Here is a 20,561-nt window from a genome sequence, read left to right on the forward strand (position 1 = left end):
TTCACCTGACCAAAAGTCTTGTTCCTCCTGCCACCGAATTTCACTAATTACCACTATATCTGACTTCAACCTATCAATTTCCCTTTTTAAATTTTTAACCTACCTGCCCGATTAAGGGATCTGACAATCCACGCTTCGATCTGTAGAACGCCAGTTTTCTTTCTCCTGATAACGACATCCTCTTGAGTGGTCCCCGCCCGGAGATCCGAATGCGGGACTATTTTACTTCCGGAATATTTTACCCAAGAGGACGCCATCATCATTTAACCATACAGTAAAGCTGCATGCCCTCGGGAAATATTACGGCTGTAGTTTCCCTTGCTTTCAACCTTTCGCAGTACCAGCACAGCAAGGCCGTTTTGGTTAGTGTCACAAGGCCAGATCAGTCGATCATCCAGACTGTTGCCCCTGCAACTACTGAAAAGGCTGCTGCCCCTCCTCAGGATCCACACGTTTGTCTGGCTTCTCAACAGATATCCCTGCGTTGTGGTTGCACCTACGGTACGTCTATCTGTATCGCTGAGGCACGCAAGCCTCCCCACCAACGGCAAGGTCCGTGGTTCATGGGGGTTTTGTCTGATATAAAAAATTATATAACTTGTCTTGATCACAGTTGAACGGGTTCGCGTTATTGAGACACTATTGTGCTACAGACTCTGGCAGCAAGTTGTTAACAGCTGCAGTAATCCAACTTAATTAAGAAATGGTTCAAATGGCTCTGAGCTCTATGGGACTCAACAGCTGAGGTCATCAGTCCCCTAGAACGTAGAACTACTTAGACCTAACCAACCTAAGGACATCACACCCATCCATGCCCGAGGCAGGATTCGAACATGCGACCACAGCTGTCACGCGGTTCCGGACTGAAGCGACTAGAACCGCTCGGCCACCGCGGTCGGCCTTTAGTTAAGAATTCAGTTAAAGACCAACCCTACTGATAAATACTCTTTTATTTACTATCACTCATGTCATAAATTTTAAACATTCACTAAACACTAGTTTTGTCACAAGATAGTTCATTGTCTCACAGCTGACTGATTTCAGTTTAATTTGCTCTAATGGAACTACCTTGCATCAGTGAACTGTCATAGAATTAACATGTGTCACTGTGATATCCTACTTTACAATACACTTTTCATAGAACTACAATTATTTTATTTAATATGACTTATACATTTGCACAAACGTTAGCAATACGGTTTAAGAATTCCGATTCAGTATACAATTTTACAAAATCTCACCAGCGTTCTCTCCTTATGACCGTCTAAAACATCAGTTAAGAGAAATTCTATGATGCTAGAAAAATGTGAAAGGAAACAATTGGACATTAATCTTCGTACCACAGCATTACCACTTTTTTCAGATATATGAATAAAATAACATTCTCCTCTACAAGCAGCCACAAGTATACTCAAATAAAGACAATTATGGTAACACGTGTGTTTGACTCCATTGTGACTCTTTGATACATCAACCCCCACGAAGCATCTTAGTACATTGTACACACCTTACATGTAGTTTCTAGAACACATTAGCAACGCTGTGCGAAATTTCATTTTTCAGATAAGAGATTTTTGAAAAAGAGGTTTAATATATGTGATTTATATTAGTAAACGGCAATGGTAGTTCATGGGATATTATACACTGGGTCCATTCAGGTCTCCTGTCTAACAGTTTCCAGGGATAGCAGATATTTGATTTTCAATACTTCAAACAATTATTCATCGAATTTAAAATTTTAAAATTTTGTTATAATCTAATCATTATACTGAAGCTTTATCACAGCAAGATCATTATTGCTCATAGAAACAATGTACAGGGTGTTTATAAATGAATATAGGGGTTTTAATGCTATATAATATTTATTACATTAAACTTAGAGTTATAAGTGATATGTCAAATGAAAGAGCAACTCAAACAGTTTTACCAAGAATCTTATAAATGTTCAATTGTGGACACCATTTGTCACACGGCACACATCAACTTATAGCCGAGTTCTTTCCAAACGTTGATAAGTTTATCTTCAGTGATTGTAGTAACAGCTACTTCAATCCGTTTTCTTAATTCATGGAGGTCTGCCGGTAGCGGAGTCACGTACACACGATCCTTGATGAAGCCCCAAAGGAAAAAATCGCATGTCGTTAGATCTGGTGAATGTGGAGGCCATGCAAAGCAAGGCCTGTCATTGGGCCCTTTGTGGCCTATCCAGTGCTTGGGTGCCGTGCGACAAATGGTGCTCACATTGAACATTTATAAGGTTTTTGGTAAAACTGTTTGAGTTGCTCTTTCATTTGACATGTCATTTATAACTGTAAGTTTAGTGTAATAAATATTATAAGGCGCTTAAACCCCGATATTCATTTATAAACACCCTGTACGTCTTGAGACAGCGTAACTCAAGGTGCGCCAACCAGCTACACTATATTAATCTCTCTTACACGCTTAAAATCAAATATCTATCACATGAACTTATTGTAATCAGACCTCTGAAGCAGTTTTGCACACACAAAATCAAGTCTTTAATGATTCGTAGGTGTACTGGTTGTAGTATGTGTCGTGGAATCAAATTTTTTCCATAATGTGATCTCACAACATACAGAACAATTGATTACTAGCTTAGTATCGGGCGTTTCCTGGATATATATGTATTCTAATCTTCTATTAGTATACCACCTCCTTCCCCACTCTCCAACATCTCCTGCGCCGCTTCTGTCCACTCACTATCTGACCCTCTCCCTTCTCTCTACCCGCCTTATCATCTTTATTTTCTCAATCCATTACCTCATGCTCTCTATGTCTGTCCTTCTCCTCCTCCACCGGCTTCTACTCACGCTGTCGCTTCCACCCGAACAGAAGGTGAGTGATTTCTACCCCCACTGTATTTCTTCGTCAGATACTAAATAATGTAAAGAGTCGTCAATTGAAAACGAGATGGAGCCACATGCTGCCAAGGTTGTTTAGACTACGCTGCAGAACTTTCGCTAGGAAGCCCTTACACATCCTCCACACAGTGCCGATTTCTCCTCATGCGATTTCCATATTTATGGAGCTATAAAGAAAGACATTCGTGGCGGTCGATTTGCTTCGGACGAAGATGTGCACACCTGTATACAAGCTTGGTTCCGTAGGCAACAGCGAACATTTTGCCAGAAGGACATTGGCCGTCTTGTCTCACAGCGGGATAAATGTATGTGCCGTCTTCTCCATATATAAGTCGAAACATACTGTTTATTCTAATATCAGCCCTGTCACCACGATTATTTAACTGTACGAGTTCTGTAAAACTGCTGTTGTAACCAAGATGGGTACAAGGCTGTGGCTGTTACACTATAGCAGACATTTTTATTAATCATCTGAAAAGCAAATTCTTTATGTGCATAAGTTCGTCCATAGAATCGTGTAGTATCAGTGCAGCTATTCAAAGAGATCAATGTGGCCAGTAATTATCGTATGACAGCGAAACATATTCTAATGAGTTAATGCGAAATCTATTTATGATAGAAAAATATTAGTTCTAATTTTTGCCACAAGGTGCAAATATGGCGCTATTAATGCAAGAACAGCGTGTATGGGCTAGGAACGGGATGCCGGCAGAAAAGGTCAGTCAAGACATAGAGGCATAATGCTGATTTTATTATTAACCTAAGCTTACACAGTGTGTTCAATATCAGCACGGAAGGCGTCGACGAGACGCTGTGAAGCGACAGATTTGCACCTGGTGGACAAAATTGGAACTAATTGTTTCCAGTGTAAATCGGTTTCGCGTTAACGCATTAGCGTACCTACTAAAATTCGAAGGTATCCGATAGTTACTACCTGAACTGGATCTCCACTCTATTTACGAGCATAACCACCCGCTATACACATTAGGTGGATGATTCGCGGCTTTTGATAGAGAGTAAAGGGAGGCTGGGAAAAGAGCAAATCCAGTTAATGATTGGCACACGAAAACTTAAGTCACTAGAAGAAACCAATGATGAACCGTAATTCCTTGGTATAAGTTTCATGAATCAAGTCAGTAGGCATGCTTACATAGTGTATAGTAACCCGACAACAAATCTTTCTGGCCTTTGCTTTCTGATACACTCCTGGAAATGGAAAAATGAACACATTGACACCGGTGTGTCAGACCCACCATACTTGCTCCGGACACTGCGAGAGGGCTGTACAAGCAATGATCACACGCACGGCACAGCGGACACACCAGGAACCGCGGTGTTGGCCGTCGAATGGCGCTAGCTGCGCAGCATTTGTGCACCGCCGCCGTCAGTGTCAGCCAGTTTGCCGTGGCATACGGAGCCCCATCGCAGTCTTTAACACTGGTAGCATGCCGCGACAGCGTGGACGTGAACCGTATGTGCAGTTGACGGACTTTGAGCGAGGGCGTATAGTGGGCATGTGGGAGGCCGGGTGGACGTACCGACGAATTGCTCAACACGTGGGGCGTGAGGTCTCCACAGTACATCGATGTTGTCGCCAGTGGTCGGCGGAAGGTGCACGTGCCCGTCGACCTGGGACCGGACCGCAGCGACGCACGGATGCACGCCAAGACCGTAGGATCCTACGCAGTGCCGTAGGGGACCGCACCGCCACTTCCCAGCAAATTAGGGACACTGTTGCTCCTGGGGTATCGGCGAGGACCATTCGCAACCGTCTCCATGAAGCTGGGCTACGGTCCCGCACACCGTTAGGCCGTCTTCCGCTCACGCCCCAACATCGTGCAGCCCGCCTCCAGTGGTGTCGCGACAAGCGTGAATGGAGGGACGAATGGAGACGTGTCGTCTTCAGCGATGAGAGTCGCTTCTGCCTTGGTGCCAATGATGGTCGTATGCGTGTTTAGCGCCGTGCAGGTGAGCGCCACAATCAGGACTGCATACGACCGAGGCACACAGGGCCAACACCCGGCATCATGGTGTCGGGAGCGATCTCCTACACTGGCCGTACACCACTGGTGATCGTCGAGGGGACACTGAATGGTGCACGGTACATCCAAACCGTCATCGAACCCATCGTTCTACCATTCCTAGACCGGCAAGGGAACTTGTTGTTCCAACAGGACAATGCACGTCCGCATGTATCCCGTGCCACCCAACGTGCTCTAGAAGGTGTAAGTCAACTACCCTGGCCAGCAAGATCTCCGGATCTGTCCCCCATTGAGCATGTTTGGGACTGGATGAAGCGTCGTCTCACGCGGTCTGCACGTCCAGCACGAACGCTGGTCCAATTGAGGCGCCAGGTGGAAATGGCATGGCAAGCCGTTCCACAGGACTACATCCAGCATCTCTACGATCGTCTCCATGGGAGAATAGCAGCCTGCATTGCTGCGAAAGGTGGATATACACTGTACTAGTGCCGACATTGTGCATGCTCTGTTGCCTGTGTCTATGTGCCTGTGGTTCTGTCAGTGTGATCATGTGATGTATCTGACCCCAGGAATGTGTCAATAAAGTTTCCCCTTCCTGGGACAATGAATTCACGGTGTTCTTATTTCAATTTCCAGGAGTGTAGATAGAAAGGTTAAAGCGCTGAAGAGTAAACAGAATGGAATGAATCAGCTAAATATTAAGAGGCAGATAGCCAGAGCTAACGGATGGCATTAAAGCATTATGAACGACTTAGTACATTGGAAACAGCGCCTGAAGCTACCGAGGAACGCCACGCATTATGATAAGCGAGTCACAGTTTAGTATTTCGGTAATTTATCTAAGAAAGTATTCAAGATTTGTAAGCATTTTAAAGTCGAAGCTACTTTTAAAACCAGCATCATTCTACGATGCAAATGAAGTAATAATTTAAAACAAGAGGTTTATATATAAAACAAATCGGGTATTTACAAAATTCAGGTTAACCACTGTAATACGAAGTACTTCGAGCTGGCTGGTAGATCATTCAGTTTGAAATATAAGGAAGAAAGGGACAATTTCCTGATTAATAATTTCGAAAATGTTGGTGTAGTCATTTGTATAAAAGAACCTGGTCACCGTTTCTTGGGCATTCAAGAAGAGCTTACAATTTGGCACCTACGAGTACAGAATACGGGTAGGGAACTGGATGTGCTGCAATGGTTAGAAACTACGATACAGAGCGGGAGCAATGAAAATACTTTAAATGAACAGTCCACAGAAAACTGAAAGAACTTTTAAAAATTTTGTACGTTTTTAATAATACCAGCTGTTTCAAATATAATAATACTGTTGCCATTCATTGTGTGACAAAATTAGAATTCCGAGGCACCTCTGCAGGGGTGTGAAATATCTTTGGTCCCTGGTGAGAGCGTCTTTGATTACATGTTATTCACACGAAGTGTTCAGTCGTGCTACATGTGTTTCTATTCGGGTGTGTTTCTCCTGTAGGTGTTACGGATTGTGCACTAGAATAGCTGTTGCCATGCCAGAACCTGAATTCACGGACGGCATAAATTCAATTAATTTTAATTTGTTTTGCCAAGAGGACGACTGATATTTAAGCAGATTTTAAGAAGAGGCGTTTACAAGGAAGTGAAGAAGAATTATCAATAATTTTCTGTAATTTTTTTTTATTTTTATCACTTTTATAACGTTCTTATACACCCAAAAAGAAAGTTTTGCATCACCCTGGTTCTCAGAACTTCTGAAGATAGTTTGGATTAGTATCACAGACACAGTCCCTTTGACTGTTCAGAGATGTCACTAAGCCCGCCCAAAGATGTAAGCAACTATGGATAAGCAGCGCCTATTAGACGGAGGGGGTCCGACAGCCGATCAGTTACAGTCATTCCACCAGAAAGGAGGTACACGGCTCAGGTTGTCTGTAGTTCTACTACTCCTAGACGGTCAGTACCGCGGTTCGATCGCGTTCACATTGTTACTTTGTACCAGGAAGGGCTCTCAACAATGGAAGTGTCCAGTTGTCTCGGAGTCAACCAAAGCGATATTGTTCGGACATAGAGGAGATACAGAGAGATAGTAACTGTCGATGACATGCCTTTCTGAGGCCGCCCAAGGGCTACTACAGCATTGGATGACCGCTACCTAAAGATTATGGCTCGGAGGAACCCTGACAGCAACGTCACCATGTTGAATGATGCTTTTCGATCAACCAGAGGACGTGTTACGACTCGAACTGTGCGGAATAGGCTACATGATTTTTAACTTCACTCCCGACGTCCGTGGCGAGGTCCATCTTTGCAACCGCGACACCATGAGGCGCGGTACAATGGGCCAAACATGCCGCATGGACCGCTCAGGATTGGCATCACGTTCTCTTCACCGATGAGTGTCGCATATGCCTTAAACCAGAAATTTGTCGGAGACGTGTCTGGAGGCAACCCGGTCTGGCTGAAAGCCTTAGACACACTGTCCAGCGAGTGCAGGAGGGTAAAGGTTCCACGATGTTGGGGTGGCATTATGTGGGGCCGACGTACCCCGCTGGTAGTCATGGGATCCTGTAAGATACGTGAATGCCATCATCCGACCAATAGTGGAACCATATTGTCAACATATTGGCGAGGCATTCGTCTTTATGGACAACAATTCGCGCCCCTACCGTGCACATCTTGTGAATGACTTGCTTCACGATATTGACATTGCTTGACTAGAGTGGCCAGCCTGTTCTCCAGACATGAACCATATCTAAAATGCCTATGATATATTGAAAAGGGCTGTTTATGGCCGACGTAACCCACTAACCACTCTCAGGGATCTACGCCGAATCGCCGTTGAGGAGTGGGACAATCTGAATCAACAGTGCCTTGATGTACTTGTGGACAGCATACCACGACGAACATAAGCATGCATCAGTGCAAGAGGATTTGCTATTTGGTATTAGGGGCACCGGTGTGTACAGCAGTCTGGACCACAACCTCTGAAGTTCCCACTGTATGGTGGTACAACATGCAATGTGTGGTTTTCATGGGTAATAAAAAGGGCGGAAATGATGTTTATGTTCATCTCTATTCCAACTGTACAGGACTGAGGTAGTGCAACGCATTTTTGATGTGCGTCGAATAATTATAATGATGAAAGCTTTTTCCTTCAAAACGCACCAATGTACTGGTTTTGTTTTATGTCATATGAGAATCTATTTTATAGTCCTGGCAGCCGCCAGTGTTGAAACGCACGATGTTAGGAAGAAATCCACTTACAGCTGGTCGTGTTTTAATAAAATACGATTTTACCTGGTGTAAGGGGAGGTCTTTCTAGCATTATGTAACATGGCTGAGCCTATATTTTAATGTTAGCTTCATAGCAGTTCTATTTAGATTACTGCCGTCAGTGATTACTGCTTACAAAGAGAATGAAGCTGTTATGCTTCGACCACATGTCTTCCAGCAGCTTTTTAGATGTACAGTGTATATACTGTTACATAAACTGCTGGTCAGTAAAACTGCAACACCTGCAAAGGTATAAAGTAACGAAATTTAACTTATTGTGCGTGTTTGGTCGCACCGGGGATGGATATCAAGGATTTGGTGGGTTCTAAAACAGAGAGCAAAAATAATGAGATGTATACCTATTATTTACGTAACTCCAGTTTACTTAATGAAGTAATGAAGTCCAGAATACAGCCCGGTCTCAATTCCGTGAGAGAGACAGGTTTGTCACAAACAATAACAATAGGGAGTAACTGACAACGCTTCGAGTGCAAGCAGAGCTCAGTGAACTGACTGAGACTTGCCAGCGGTCTTTGCGGCGTCTTCTTTTTACGTCGGCTGCAGAGGGTGTGTCTCGGAGGCGGCCGCGGATTGGCCGCTTAGTCACACGGCGCCAACTTTCAGACATGCACAGACCGGTGTGGTATCGACAGCGCACGATACCACAGTGCGTACACAATATAAGATGAACTGTAAACAATTAAGGAGGTGGACAGCGAGTAGAACTTTACTCACAGATCTTGCATCTCTCACAACAACAATGGCTCTAGTCTGGCTAGGCATCAAGTGGAACTGAGCGTGGATCACAGGTGCAAGTACCTCATGTCATGCTGTCTTAATTCTGTGCCTGAGTTCCTCGATGGTAATGGCTGCCGAGTGGTGGCGTCGCATTCTCTCGGCAACTCTCGACTGAAAAACTTGCTGGACAGGGCAATAGAAAGCACCCTTCGTATGGAAGTAGGTTAGCACACTTCGGACAACAAACGAAGATAGGGCGAAGAAACCAGCCTTAAAACGTTAGAAACTGCTCTCCAAATTACCGCTTTTCGAACAAGAGGTGATCGTGTTGAGTAGTCTTTGGTACCCTACAACGTCTCTACGTGGTGTTCGAGCCCGTATGAGAATCAAACTACGTTCTTACTACTGAGCCACGTCGGATGCATCGATCATGGTACTTCCGGAAACACGACTCGGAGCCGTTTCTGTGTCCATTGTGGTCACTGGGCGTACCACTATCGCCATGGTTCGCTCTGCTGCCACGTCGAGGGAAGCCGTGACAATGGTTGCCGTACTGACAGCCATTGGGGCATCAAGCGTAAGGTACCGCCCTTGTGGATACTTGTCGTGCTGAAATCAAACCCATCCCTTGACGTAAGGTAACTGGTGTTGTTGTACGATGCTACATGCCGACGTTTGTGTCCAGTCGGGTACTGCTTGTGCGCGGCTGTTGCTACCTTTCAATGCACTATCGCCATCCTGCACCCATCGACTGAATATTTGCATGTCTGCAACCAACCGAAGCAAGCAGCAATATCGAGGACCGATAACCTGTATTCTTGATATACCACGACCTATCGAGTTTTGGTAAGTAGCTGCTAGGCGTTTTTCCTCCTCATACGGGGCATTCCAAACTTTTTATCACAAACAATCCATATCCAAACGGGATTTATGACTGAAAATTCGCCCTAACGTCTTTCATACACTGCCTTCCAAGAAAATGAGGTTACCAAAAGATATAGCCAATGCCAACCTAACTTCTTACGTGAACACATCTTTCCTGCTTCTACTTTCGTCTGCTACAGTGAATGTGTGAGTTGTCTCTGCGTGGCACTTCAGTAATCGTTGCTGCAAGAAGGATTCTCTGGGCCTAACGAGCAGTTTAGACAACCGTTGTGTAGAATTTGAAGAGAGCTACTCTGGGTCAAAGAAACATTAGCGGCCATTACTCAACAGCTGTTATTAGATTAGTACAGGTAGCCACCGCGTAAACTCTCTGAGCGTTTCCGGCTTTTGCCAGAACCCCGGCTAGGTTGGATGTAGCCTTTACTTTCCCCTGGGTCGCCGGCGAGTAAGGGTGGTCTGAGTGGTCATCTCTAGCAGTATAAGTTAGAATGAGTAAGGCATTGTTTCGTTTGAGTTTCTAGTAGTCCTTCAGTTTCTTCATCGGTAATTGTGCCACACAACCCATTTCTGCTAGGGTACAGTGTTGTTTTTATTAATATTCAGTTTATTTATTGTGATCCTTTGTTCAAGTGCAACTTGACGGTTGCGAGTGGTGCCGCCAAGCGATGTAAAAGTCAGTTACCAGGTATGAATGTGTCGTGTGCTTTCCTGTGTGCTTGCGCTAAATTTTATTTGATTTATTGTCCGTTTCGTACCTTGTCTTCATGGGTTTAAAAACGTGCTTTCTGTTGCGTCACTAGTGCTTCCTTGTAAGATACGAGACCGTGACCCGATATAATCACCTCTCTCCTAAATTCCACTACAGAGTAGATCTGTTTTTATTTATGATTGTACCGTGAAATTAGAGAATTTGTACCCTATTCCTGGAACGGGCCTTTGCCATCAGAAGTTGACCGTCAAAACTAATTACTAAAATGGTTCAACTGGATCTATGGGACTTACCATCTGAGGTCATCAGTCCCATACATTTAGAATTACTTAAACCTAACTAACCTAAGGACATCACACACACCCATGCCCGAGGCAGGATTCGAACCCGCGACCGCAGCAGCAGCGCGGTTCCGATTGTAGCGCCTAGAACCGCTCGGCCACAGCAGCCGGCAACTAATTACTCTCTGACGCAGTATACTTAAAAGTATGGAAGAATTCTTATAAATTCGCTCCCTCTTGCTGTATGGATGGTGTGCGTGAATGTTTATGCCACTGCATCAAGTTAATCCTACCTGTTACCTAGCACATTTGGTTCCATGTGTGGAGATTGTTTTCTTACGCAGGTAGCGTATCATGTGTCGAAGTTTAAATATCAGCATACCAAGCAGTTGTGTTTTATTTAATATCCTGTGCGGCTGATCCCAGTGGAGGTTCGAGTCCTCCCTCGGGCATGGGTGTGTGTGTGTGTGTGTTTGTCCTTAGGATAATTGAGGTTAATTAGTGTGTAAGCTTAGGGACTGATGATATTAGCAGTTAAGTCCCATAAGATTTCACACACATTTCAACATTTTTGAATATTTTATATCCTTGTGTGTTTTAATTTAGAAATAAATGTTCAGTGGTTTCTTCACTTGCAACTGTTATATCTCATAATAAAACACTGTTTCCTACACTGCCACCTTAAAATCATTCAGTTTTTATCTTCTCATAATAACTATCAGTAAAATTTAAATATGTAGCCTTCTGTATCTAGTACTAGAATATTTAATTCTTTCGATCATGTAACGATCTTAGAGGTGGTGTTTCTTTTCCTTATGTTTTTTTTTTCTATTGGAAATCTGTATAACCAGTATTTAAATGAAATTGAACCACCATTCTAAATTTTGGGTCTCATAGTTGTTCAAAGCAAACGAAAGTTAGCTCTGTTTTGCATAGTGGTTCAATTCAGAATGCCGATTTTGCCATTAAATCTGAGTTTTTAGAAAAATAGCCCTCATTCAATACTGCTGTATGTTATGAATGATCCTAGTTGGTCATTCGCTCGGATAATGTGTTGGTCGTATTCAACAGCGCAGAACAATCCCTCGCGTTCGCCTGCAGCGGCCGTGGCGACGTCACCTCGTTGCTGCTAGGGCGCCCGCGTAATGCCCTAACCCTAAGGGCACTTACCATTTGGGCCGTGCTACGGCCGGGTGGGAGGCGCGCAGAGGCGAGGAGAGCCGAAGAGATGCCGACGCCGCCTGCACCGCCCGCCGCCAGAGCGCACTGCCATCGCTGCTCCGGCATCCGGCACTACACGGGTCACCCAACCCCAAAACCCTGCCGGTACCGGAGGGCAATGAAATGCGATCGGCAGCAAACAATCACCTGCGACCCGTGAGCCAAATTAATCGGGCTCATATGACGTATGAGCAAACAGAGCGAACACCGTCAGCGCTCGCCAATGCATTCCGCGAATCAGCGGCCCATTATTCGCAAACGTGACCTCTGCACGCAATTATATCGCTGTGCGAGTTACAGGAATTCCGAAGCAGATCAATACAGGCTGTGTGTTGTTCCATCGGCGACAATAAATATACACTTTCACTTTTTTTAAACATCTCTGCAGAATTAACAGATAATGGAAGCTCCGATTAGCCGGCCGGTGTGGCCGAGCGGATCTAGGCTCTTCAGTCTGGAACCGAGCGCAGGTGCGAATCCTGCTTCGGGCATGGATGTGTGTGATGTCCTTAGGTTAGTTAGGTTTAAGTGGTTCTAAGTTCTAGGGGACTGATGACATCAGATGTTAAGTCCCATATCGCTCAGAGCCATTTTTGAAGCTCCGTTTAGTAATTTAAGCTCGGTTCGCGGTTACAACTTGTCAATGGATCGTAGGGTGCAGACGTTTGTAAGAAAGGACATTAATGCGCAAAATTCTAGAAATTACCGTTTCTAAATCAGACTGAAAGTTCTTGTAGAGCATGCGACCATTATGAATATAATTATTGGAAGGAATTTGAAAAAGCTGCGTCGTTGCTGAAAAACAGTCGTTCGTTTTCTTTGAATTTCTTTATTAACTCTCATGACCCATCTGGGGTATAACCCATGATCTGATGACCTATTATAAACAGACAAAGTAACACACGTTATGTCACAAGTTTTTAAAGAAACACAAATGTCTAAGAAAAGTTAGTTCTAAACGAACGATATTCAAGAACAAAACACTTTTCGATAAAAGAATACATAACATTTTAGATACAAACACTTGAGACTGTGATAAAGACGACAAAGGATATACTTACCAAAACGCAGAAAAAACCGGTAGTTAATTGCACAATTTGAATATAACTGTTGAAGTTTCGTACAAGCAATGACCAGCGAAATCATGTATGCTGGGAGGAAGGTTCGGTTATGACAGGTTAAAAGACCGCCACACAGATTCATAGCCACTGTAAGTACTGCTTTTAAATTATTAAGAGATCATTGCAGAAAGTGCTTATTCATATATAAAACATTTAAGAGTTGCTTGTCCACATAGGGTAAAATTGCTATCTTTCTAATAAAAACTCAACTAGAACGTTATTTCAAAACCTTTACAAAAAAAAAAAAATGGTTGAGGAGGAGCTGGGAGAACACTATGGCGTTTTATTTACCAAATACAGAACAATAGCAGTGGACGTAACATGGTCCATTTCGTAGTACCACAGTTGTGTCGCTAATTTCATTTTTAGTCCTAAGTCTTCTGAATGATTTGAAGTTGTCCACTATCTCTTCTTTCTTTGTGCTAATCTGTCCATCTGCACGTAACTGACTACACAGACTCTCAACGGTTTTGCGTCTTCTAGTTTTGGTATGCCTCTACTCTTTTTGTGTTCTTCTGCACCTTCCAGTCCAAAAACAATTTATTCTGGTAAAATTTTCTTGTCTCTTGTTCGGGCAAGAGCTTTCTTTTGACTTCAGTCATCAAGACATCTGTTTATTATAGTCCGCTTTTCCTTATAAGAACCTCGATAAATGGATTTCCCGTAAAACTGAATAGAAATAGTTGTGCGGTATAAATCCAGGAGATTGTCATGAAAGATCGCCAACAATAACTGTATAAATCGTTATATTGGCTGTCTGTCAACTGGCAATTTGAGCGTTTTGTCAGTTGTTCCCGTACCTCTTTCCAGTTTGAACTCTTCACGTACCTCCTTTTGTTTTTTCAGCTACGAATTGCGTGCTACAGAATATAAATCAGTTGTAAAAATGACGTTAAAGAACCAGAAGTGTTTGATTCCACAACAGCCACCTTCCTCATTTTGGATGAAATGTGACGTCTGACCATTTCGTACATTAATATGATCATGTGGAATTCTATAGTGCCCTGACTGACGTAGAAAGAGGCTGTTCTGTGTGATAAAATTGACGAGCATAAAAAAGAAGGAGAAGTAGAGAGCCGATTCCAACTGTCACATCAAAAGGGGTAATGTCGATGCCCATGCTTTGAAAAGGAGAGCCTGCTGTACTTTCGGCTTTGGTCACAATAGAAAACGAGACAAGTAATACGAGGGACGCCAGTTAAGCAGAAAAGACCTTCAATTTCTTTACTAAATATGACTGAAGTTTCGTTATTTACTCAGATTTTGGAGTATTTGTCTGAATCTTTCGTTTGATACTTTAAAATAAATAAAAATTAATGAAACACGTAAAACAACAACTTTCTTTTAATTTGAGTTCTAGTTGTAACTTTCTGCTTCTCTTTGTGAAAAAATCCGAATGTTATTGAAATTAAGGTACTATGTTTTATCTTTTTGTCTGTACAAGATACCTTTATCTTTACTTTATCCTCATTCCACCTTGATCAGTCAAACGTTCGTTAAATCGAACTCTTAATTATTCGAAGAATTTCTGACATTCCTTGAACTTAGAACTATCGGGACTCGACTGTGCTTCATATTGGGCTGGACCCGTTTAATTCCATAGCGCCGAATTCCAAACGCTTCCAGTTTCTTTTCCTGTGCTCCGGATGGTCCACGATATACTTAGCTACTAGGCTGTACTTCAGGCATGCACTTTAAGCAACTTCTCTCTTAGTTCCCTATCAGTAACTCTCATCAGTAGCGGTGTTTTATACAGGACAGTTGTTTTACCAGTGCGATGTAACTTCTGCTGTCTTCCTTGCTTCAGTCATCCCGTGTAATCTAGCCTCCTAGGTGGATGAGTTCTTGCACTTCTTTTGTAATTAGTAACTGACGAGTTTTATGTTACTTTAATTTTCCTCGAAGTGGGACATACTTTATCCGTCACGCCAGTTTTCAACAGACGTTACTATCCCATCTTGAAAAACTGAACATTGGATGGTAGTAAGGTTTGAACCCGAGCCAAAGGCTGAATAGTCTGATGCGGTATCATCTACGCTATTAGAATAGCTGACACTAAATGTATCTGGGGCTGCTTAAATACTAATTAAATCGGAAACGGTGCAACGTATCAAATTCTTTCATGAAGTATTATTTCTCATCACAACTTGTCCTACAACACACTTACAAGCTTGTCAGATTCCTTCTTACCATAAAAAGAAAAAAGAATTACCGAAAATTATCTGCGCAGTTAACACTTACTGTAACAACGCAACGGTTAATAGTTGTATTGCGAGAGGTAATTGAATTTCGGTTAATATGAAACATCATACCCAGTATCTCAGCATATAGGAAAGTGCATAAAAGTACTTAAGCTACATGCTTCGTACTAATTGCCGTGTACTGCACCACCAGACAGCAGAAGAAGAACGATAAGATGAAAATCCCAGAAACTACTGAGAAAATACGTAACTGTCATTGAACACCTCCAAATACAAGCGACTTCAAACTTGCGTTACTGGTTTTTGTAGATGCACTTGTAACTGTTGTGGGTGAGTATGCCTATGGGTGGACCATTCTTTACGGAGTAGTAATGGAGCATTAAAAGGGCGACGTAGAAGCATTTTTGTTGCATACTGTGTACCAAGTAGAACCCTGTCAGAAAAGCATTATAGAATTTGAGTTCTCAAACTGGATGTTCAATTGTAACTTCCGATACAGAATTCTTTTATTATATAACTCAGTCACTTTTGTGTTCTACTCATCGCATGGATACTGCATAGATGAGATTGTGTACCTGGTATCGACTACAAATTACTTTCTTATCTCTGGAGATTAGCCTGTGAGGTTTACATGGAGTAAGCTTTGCGACTTGGCGCATGAATGAGAACTCTGCCTACTATAAGAAAACTCAAGGGGCTGGCGTCTGAAGAGCGCCTCTTGTCTTCTGCCGTGAAGTCAAAATACTATAATTGGGTTGAATGCTGTTGCTGTCTGCTGAGTTTGCTTTATGGTGAGACGGTAACATGTAGGCGTGTACGTCTACGTATTTCCAGTACAATTTCCTTAATCATTCAGAACGTGCACGTACAATGTACGTTGTTAAGTTGGTCTTTGTTCGTGTTGTGAAACCGATACGACTTCAGAGTGTTGAATTTGTTTGCCACTTGTGGTTGCCAGTTCTTTATGACGCTGTAGAACAGTAGGTTACAAATATGGTATGACATCTGCCTGAAAGTAATCCGAATGGCAGTACAGTCAAATCAGCCACTCGTCTTGTCAGCGACACTTTCCAAATATTTTCCGACTTCCGTTAAACCTTATTTATTTACTGTTATTGTGTACTGAAATATAGCGTGCCACGTGCTACCTGCCCGCGTATACTACCATGGCATATTCTGCTTCTCCAAAGTCATCTCTATATATTCTTGTTATTTAATATCAATTGATATTTATTTCTATTTAGCCGGATTTGCGTGAATTGTACACTACAGCCGGTATGAGATAGTGCGATCTTGAAAAGTAACGTAGTAACGTTTTCTTTCGCAGTTGGTAACAAAATGTTCAAATGTGTGTGAATTCCTAAGGGACCAAACTGCTAAGGTCATCAGTCCCTAGACTTACACACTACTTAAACTAACCTATGCTAAGAACAACACACACACCCATGCCCGAGGGAGGACTCGAACCTCCGGCGCGAGGGGCCGCGCAATTCGTGACATGGCGCCTGAAACCACGCTGTCACTCCTCGCGGCAGTTGGCAACATTTCACAAGTTTATAATTGCATTTCCCATAAAAGCTAGCCCCCTTTTGTTATGAATAGTATACAGTGAACTCTTTGTATGATTTTTAGCGTGTAAGATAGGTCTTGACGCTGAAACAGATGGGAAAGATTCTATGCTTAGTTCTACGCATTATATTTAAGTATTATTATTACAGTCTGGGGCTTACATCCACATTTACGTGGCAACTATCTACAATTCACGTTGCTTAAGCAATTTCATATTTGCCGAGAAACTAGATATGACGTTTCATATTTACCGAAATTCACTTACTTCTTGCTGCGCCTGTTATTAACCGTTGTGCTTATCAAGTAAATGTAAACCTCGCAGGTAATTTACTTTCATTCTTTTATTTATTTATTTAGCGTATGGCTATTACAGACATACCATAAAATTAAATTACGCATACATATGTACATATTGACACACAAGAAACTTAAGTTTGTCTCTACAACTGAATATCCAGTCCAATCCAGCTCACTGCATCTGGTGTTGTTAGAAGGAAGTCCTCTTCAGCACCATGATAGGCTCGAATCCTGCATTCACAGATAATATGGTGAACAGTCTGGTACGGAGTCCCGCAATCACACGCTGGATTAGGCAGCTTCTTCCACTTTAAGAGAGCATCCCTGGATGTGTTACAGTCAAATCGCCTTCCTAAAACTGATCCGTGGGACAAAACTTTATATTGGGTGTTTAGAAACAGACTGAAAAGCTTGTAAGTGTGCTACATGGTAGGTTGCACTGAGAAATAGTATTTGAGGAAAAAATTTTATACGTTTTGCTGTTTCCAATTTAATTAGCATTGAAGTTAGCCTATCAGCCCGTTGCGTGCGAAAATTCAAGCATCACGCTAGATGTAATTAGCGTAAATTGTTCTTATAGTGTAGAAGCTACCACAAGAGACTGCTCAGCTTTTGGCTCGGTTAGATCCTTACTACCATCCCACGTTCAATTTTTGTATCGTTCTCTTTTTCAGTTTTAAGAAACCAAACAAAGAACTCATTTGGGAACTATGTCTCTGGCAGGTGCAACTTCCCCTTTCATATTGATTGTTTGTTAATGAACGCTGCTCAGACTCCGGATAATTCGCGGCAGTATGTTTGCGAGGAAAGTCACGAAAAAGAATTGTCTTTCTGCACTGTATTGACGCCGAGTGCATGTTAGTTGTACCGGCTTACTCAGATGAACATTAGCTCCCCGACGTGTACGAGCCTAGCTACACGTAAATGCATACAAACTGAGATTATTGCCCTAATCTGATTAGAGTCTATATACACTCCTGGAAATGGAAAAAAGAACACATTGACACCGGTGTGCCAGACCCACCATACTTGCTCCGGACACTGCGAGAGGGCTGTACAAGCAATGATCACACGCACGGCACAGCGGACACACCAGGAACCGCGGTGTTGGCCGTCGAATGGCGCTAGCTGCGCAGCATTTGTGCACCGCCGCCGTCAGTGTCAGCCAGTTTGCCGTGGCATACGGAGCTCCATCGCAGTCTTTAACACAGGTAGCATGCCGCGACAGCGTGGACGTGAACCGTATGTGCAGTTGACGGACTTTGAGCGAGGGCGTATAGTGGGCATGTGGGAGGCCGGGTGGACGTACCGCCGAATTGCTCAACACGTGGGGCGTGAGGTCTCCACAGTACATCGATGTTGTCGCCAGTGGTCGGCGGAAGGTGCACGTGCCCGTCGACCTGGGACCGGACCGCAGCGACGCACGGATGCACGCCAAGACCGTAGGATCCTACGCAGTGCCGTAGGGGACCGCACCGCCACTTCCCAGCAAATTAGGGACACTGTTGCTCCTGGGGTATCGGCGAGGACCATTCGCAACCGTCTCCATGAAGCTGGGCTACGGTCCCGCACACCGTTAGGCTGTCTTCCGCTCACGCCCCAACATCGTGCAGCCCGCCTCCAGTGGTGTCGCGACAGGCGTGAATGGAGGGACGAATGGAGACGTGTCGTCTTCAGCGATGAGAGTCGCTTCTGCCTTGGTGCCAATGATGGTCGTATGCGTGTTTGGCGCCGTGCAGGTGAGCGCCACAATCAGGACTGCATACGACCGAGGCACACAGGGCCAACACCCGGCATCATGGTGTGGGGAGCGATCTCCTACACTGGCCGTACACCACTGGTGATCGTCGAGGGGACACTGAATAGTGCACGGTACATCCAAACCGTCATCGAACCCATCGTTCTACCATTCCTAGACCGGCAAGGGAACTTGCTGTTCCAACAGGACAATGCACGTCCGCGTGTATCCCGTGCCACCCAACGTGCTCTAGAAGGTGTAAGTCAACTACCCTGGCCAGCAAGATCTCCGGATCTGTCCCCCATTGAGCATGTTTGGGACTGGATGAAGCGTCGTCTCACGCGATCTGCACGTCCAGCACGAACGCTGGTCCAACTGATGCGCCAGGTGGAAATGGCATGGCAAGCCGTTCCACAGGACTACATCCAGCATCTCTACGATCGTCTCCATGGGAGAATAGCAGCCTGCATTGCTGCGAAAGGTGGATATACACTGTACTAGTGCCGACATTGTGCATGCTCTGTTGCCTGTGTCTATGTGCCTGTGGTTCTGTCAGTGTGATCATGTGATGTATCTGACCCCAGGAATGTGTCAATAAAGTTTCCCCTTCCTGGGACAATGTATTCGCGGTGTTCTTATTTCAATTTCCAGGAGTATACATTCAGAGTTTATCTATGAAAGTTTACAATTCGCGTGAGCTAAATAATCTGAATCAGTACGACAGCTTTCTAGAGCGCCAAAGAATATCTATGAATGCAGCGCTCTGTTGATAATCTATGTTGTCGCACAGGCAAATGTTTCATGAGCACATAGTATTAAATGGGTTGAAAGAAATGTCAAACACGGTAAATTCAGTCGACATAAAAGTTTTCTTGGTTTGGTACCGCGTCATAATGTAAAAACTATTGCTGCTGGAGGAAAAACCAACGTTTCGGCCATGTTTGCAACGGCCTTCTTCTAGGTCTAGACCCAGAAGAAGGCCGCTGCAATGTCGACTGACTCTGGCCGCGGAAGCCTACGCAATTATACTGCAAATTCACTTTATGTTGAGTTATTCTAGTCTATGCACCTCCTATTATTGTCTTAAAGAAGTAACCATTCTTTTAAATGGGTGGAATTAGTTACCTAAATTCAGCCAAAGAATTTACAGCAAGATCCAGATTACGCTATTTACTTCAACGCATTTGAGGTATATTCCTCACAGTTTACACTATTCGTCACTTGCTATCAGTTGAACTATTAATTGTCTATCGCACTGGATCTAGGTTCAATCTTTCATTGATAATGATCAAATTAAGAAAATATATTCTGTTATTTTCCTAGCTTGAATTACAACAAACATGTTTTCAAAGTTGCTGATTTACCTCTTTCAGTTTTTAATCATTTCTAGCAGATCGAAAATCTTCAAAATGTAACAAACCATCTCATATCGCCTACCAATACTACATACGAGCGCACAAGTTCAATTACGACACAACAAGGCAAGCGCCAGAAGCATATTAACAATCTACAACTTCTGTATCTCGCAGTGTCCTCAAACAGCACTCACAAGGACTATTCTTTGAGGTCACTTGTTATATTCCGTGGTCTACAAGTCTACTTCTTTGTGATCTACCATTATTTAATCTTGAAACCAATGGATTCTATTACCTTATTATTCATTTTCAAAA

The sequence above is a fragment of the Schistocerca piceifrons genome, chromosome 3 (genome assembly GCF_021461385.2).
Source record: "Schistocerca piceifrons isolate TAMUIC-IGC-003096 chromosome 3, iqSchPice1.1, whole genome shotgun sequence".
NCBI classification, from domain to species: domain Eukaryota; kingdom Metazoa; phylum Arthropoda; class Insecta; order Orthoptera; family Acrididae; genus Schistocerca; species Schistocerca piceifrons.